The sequence below is a fragment of the Danio rerio genome, chromosome 7 (genome assembly GCF_052040795.2).
Source record: "Danio rerio strain M-AB ecotype USA chromosome 7, GRCz13ab, whole genome shotgun sequence".
Lineage (NCBI taxonomy): Eukaryota > Metazoa > Chordata > Actinopteri > Cypriniformes > Danionidae > Danio > Danio rerio.
In genome coordinates, this window is record NC_141027.1 from 57,387,899 (window position 1) to 57,393,330 (window position 5,432).

A 5,432-nucleotide genomic window follows, 5' to 3' on the forward strand; every position below is an offset into this window, starting at 1 on the left:
CTGGAGAGTTTGTGTTTGTCTGCAGAGCAGTAAGAGAGAGACTAATGATTAATGGCTTGAAGAAAGTGTTTGGGGAAAACATGTCAGACTTTTTAGCTCCCAAATTGCAATGGTTTTCTAAGAGTTTCTTGAGCTGGGCAAGAGCATCTTAACGCTGACAGTCATTCTTCCACTTTAAGGCAGTATTTATTTTATTTATTTATTTATTTATTTATTGTAAAAACATGGATTCCTGAAGTCATCTGTCACAGGAAGTGTATTGGTTTTCTCCCTTTGGCAGAAGAACCTTCTTACATGTTTTCACTCTGACTGAAAAACAGGCCAATCAGAACAAAACACAGACTCTTCCGATCCAAACGGGTTTATTAATATGCTCGCCTCAAGCAGTGTATGATTAGCCACAATATTTCCTACAACATTACAACAATTATATTTTTCCCTTGATTCTAAGCTTATCTAATCTTATATTAAACTTGTTACATACAGTTGAAGTAGGAATTATTAGCCCCCTCTTTATTTTTCCCCAATTTCTGTTTAACAGAGAGAAGATTATAGTAATAATTATAATAATTATAGAATTATAATAATTCTGACTTAAAATGTATGTGGGACTCTTATTTTGAAAACAGGAGAGGTAGGGAATGGAAGCAGGCATTCATCAACGGCCATTTCAAATATGGTCAAAACTAACCATATTATATTTAGGCCAAATTCTAGGATTGGAAATTGACCTGTAGAATCGTTTAGATGGGTAGACATAGTCCCTCCATCGTGTCCTCAGTCTTCTCCGAGGCCTCCTCCCAGTGGGACGTGCCTGGAATACCTCCCTAGTTAAGTGTCCAGGGGCATCCGAAACAGATGCCTGAGCCACCTCAGCTGACTTCTTTCAATGTGGAGGAGCAGCAGCTCTACTTCAAGCTCCTCCCGAGTATCAGAGCCCCTCACCCTATCCATAAGAGTGCGCCCTGCCACCCTTTTAAGAAAACTCATTTCGGCCTCTTGTATCCGAGATCTTGTCCTTTCGGTCATGACCATAGGTAAGAGTAGGAACGTAGATTGACCAATAAATCAAAAGATATCACTTTCGGCTCAGCTCCTTCTTTACCATAACGGACCGGTACATCGACCACATTACTGCTGCCGCTGCACCAATCCGCATGTCAATCTCACGTTCCATCCTTCCCTCACTCGTGAACAAAACCCAGAGATACTTAAACTCCTCCACCTGGGGTAAGGACTTTCCTCCAACCTGGAGATGGCAAACCACTTTTTTTTTTCGGTGGAGCATCATGGACTTAGAATTCTCATCCCAGCCGCTCCACACTCTCCAGCAAACTGCCCCAGTGCATGCTGAAGGTCAATGTTCAATGAAGCCAACAGAACAACATCGTCTGTGAATAACAGATGAAATCCTGTGGTCCCTGGACTGAACCCCCTCCAGCCCAAGTCTTCGCCTTGAAATTCTGTCCATAAAAATTATAAAGACTTCTATTAGTCCTATGCATTTATGTGATGTAAGTTACATCATGTAGATCAGGGGTCACCAAACTTGTTCCTGGAGGGCCGGTGTCCTGAAGATTTTAGCTCCAACCCTAATCAAACACACCTGAACAAGCTAATCAAGGTCTTACTTGGTATACTTGAAACATCTAGGCAGGTGTGTTGAGGCAAGTTGGAGCTAAACCCTGAAGGGACACCGGCCCTCCAGGACCGAGATTGGTGACCCCTGATGTAGACTGTCGGAAAATGAATAGTTGGCTAATATGGCTAGGAAATTCCGGCGTAATAATCAAGGAACTTTGCTGCCGTACCATGGCTGCAGCAGGCACAATGATATTACAGTGCCTGAAAATATTGCAGCCATCGAGAATTTTCATTTTCTGTTTGTATTAGCACACAATGGTCAAGTTTTAAATAAAAATATGATTAACTCTGGTCATTTTGGTGATAATTGTCTAATACAATTATGCTAAGCTAAGCTAAAAGTGCTCCTTCTGTTCAAGTGATGTACTGGTCTGGAAAAAATAACTTAACTCTCGAGAGGGTTGTAAAATGATAGGTCTGTTTTTCAGTTTTCATGTACCTGTAAACCTCAGTAGATCAGAGGGGTCTGGATCCAGAGCTGTTGAAGATGCAATCTGAGCTACATGCAATGTTTTTTAATAGGCTCACCTAACCCCACCCATCACAGTGATGTCACTAGATCCATTGAGAGCATTGTGTCTGACATTGAATTTCTGAGAGATGCAGTCTCAGCTTGCATCATAGTTGCTGCGTCCAGATACTATTGGCAGTAGATTAGCATTTCAAAAATCACTTTTCCCCGATTCTGGTTTGTTTTATTGAAGACATTTGACAGTTCAGTTCTGTTTGCATTAATGTTCAGTTGAAGTAGTTATTCTTAAAATGTACTAAGATAGTAGTTAGGTTTGGTTATTAGGAAATTGAATAAGATCATGCAAGATGTCTACTTTATACATGCTAATAAACAGGCAATATCTAAATAGGCATGTAATAAAGCCATAAGTTAATAGTTAGAATCGGTATTTAGCCTGAAGCACTGGTTAGTTATACAATCACTTTCTTTTTATTCATTTTGCATGTAAATTCACATTTGTAACAATTTTTTAAGATATCATGAAAGTTGATTAATACTCAGGCCAAGAGGTGTTTGGGCGGTTCAGAAGACTGACCCCTCATTGACAAAGGTCCAGAATTCGTCTCAAAAATGAGCTCATTTGTCCTATTTTGACTGCTATATTTTCAGAAATAGTGAAAATATCCAACCGAAAAGCCTTCAAGACTAAGTGGAAACCTTTATTGGCCTAATTATGTTTGATTAATTGGTTTTGGCCAATGCTAACAAATATTGTCATTTTACAATCTGACGTAGGATAAGTCATCTTTCGCTTCCGATTTAAAATAGAGAAAACATTTTACAGAACAAACGTTTGTATTCTAAATGTTGGACCTTATTCCTAAAATTAAAAAAATGAGCAATAAAAAGTGTGAAGCACCAAAAGCGGATCATATTGAAATTTATTTAAATACTACTTTGGCAGTTATGCATAAATTTTCAGATGTACTTTTTTTTTTTTTTTTTTTTACAAGAGAGGCTAGACAAATTGTGAAGCTCTACATTATTATTCATCATCATCATTATTATTACTATTATTATTATTATTATTATTATTATTATTATTATTATTATTATTATTGATATTATTATTTGTTACATTTTTTTTATCGAAATGACCAAATTCTGACTAAGGAAAGTCGAATGTGTTGGCCAGTTTTTTATTTCCCTAATAAATGGCAACAGACTTCATTTTTAAATTTAAAACATTACCAGATTCCTATTTTTTTGTAATGATATATGAATAAATAAGGATTTTAAAAAATAAGTATCATTACTTATTTCTTTATTATAATTTAAGAAAATATTTTTGGTGTATCTAAAAGTGAGGTTATGATGCATCTGACAAGCTAATTCAGCTAAAAATAGTGCTTAAATGTCACTAAAATGCAGTATTTAAATCTTATAATAAAACAAAAGAAGGGGAATAACTGCAAAAAGGTCTATTTTTTAAGAAAAAGAATACCCCCTTCACCGGGCTGGCTACGGACTTGATACTTGATAGTTTGGTATCTTGTTTATCTTGATAATAAGTATGTTCGCACATACAATTGACACGTTTATTTATTATTGAATACAGTGATTACACAATTTACTTAAACTAGGCAACTATAAGCTTTTCCATGAGCTGATGAACGATTGTCACGTAAGGTTAGACAGTTTCCAACCATAAGGAGGCGCTGCTTCCCTGTCTGAGAATGTCATCTGCAGTTCAATGTTTCTTTTTACGATTTAAAGGGCATCAGATGCAAGAAAGCGCATGGAATCTTTTGCCAAGCCTTTTAATGTGGAAGAATCAAAGCTTTGTGCTCGCACTGACTCTACTTGGTGAGCTACTTTAGGCACAAGAGAATCGCAGGCATGTTTATAATTACTATAGTTACTGTCCTCCATCTGATCATTCAGCAGAGTAAAGAAGCCTTTGGTAGAAGTGAAGCACTGTTTATAAGAAAAAGTCGAGTATATGGGAGCAAACAGGCAGCGTTAGCATTAAATAAGTTACTGCAATGTATCCAGCCATGAGTTCCATTAACATATAGGTTTGCTTTGAATTATTCAGGAGAGCTTAATAACGTTGATGAGTCTGCAGAGATAGCATGTACCTTGAAATGCCCCATTCCCTATTTCATAAATTGGATTTTTTTAGTACCTCACAATGCCCAGGGACAGATGAAATGAGTATGAACTCTTTTATATTCAAACTCAATAATATACAGCATAACTTGAATCAGTCTACTCAAGTAACGGATTTCAAAATGCAGGGCTTCAAATTTACATCAGTAAAACAGCCCTATTACTGTCCAATTATTAAGCAACATGACCTTAAGAGGAACGGCTCTAATATAAGATGAAAAGCTTTGGTCAACTACAAATTAGAGAATAATCACTTAAAGTATTTTTTTTTTCCACTTGCCTTCAGACTAAAGATAGTACTCCACATCTTTGCTTGCAGTTTGAACAAAATGATGTCCAATTATAACAAACTTTTCTCTGTAATAGGTAAAAAGGATTCTCCTCTGACAGGGTTTATTGAAGGTACATTTATGACTTTTTAAAGACATTTTTTAAAGTCCAAAATAAAGAAAATCTAATGAGAAATAAATTGAAGGAAAATCAGCTCTCTACAAGTATTTCAAGGAAGCACATAAGGAGTAGCCTAACAAGAAACAAAATTATTTGACTTTTAAATTAGTTTGATATACTGCAAATGAATGCTTAATAGAGATGTTATTAAATAAATATAAAATGCAGCATGTCTCTAATTTATGCAGTATCAGTCTCAGGTGTAGCGAATTGGCCCAAAGTAAATTGAAGATTCATTTAAGGGGGCTTTAAAAGAAACGACTCTTTAAATCAAACAAACGTCCAGTGATCTTTCGAAGGGTCAGTTGACTTTATATACATATTATATAATATTAATAAAAATATTATATTTGGCAGGAAAAGGACTAGAAAAAAAAGAAAAGTGATAGAGATGGGAACGTTTGTGCTGTTATCCCATTAGGATCCGCGCCTGCTGGACCTAGCTGTCCTGTGCTGGAATGGAACAACTCTCTTTTCTGCTGCGTGTCCTTAGGTACCAGTTTTTATAAGGATGGTGTTGTACCACTCTCAGGAGCTGATTTGACCAATGAGAAAGATAATTGCCAAGGAAAGTATTATTGTTGGGCAGCTTTGTGATTTGCATATGCATTCTGGGTTAACTAAATGTTAATATGTTACATAAAATGTTAATGATCATTCAGTACACCAGATTAGCTTCCCGGGGACATCAATTCAATTCAATTCAATTCAA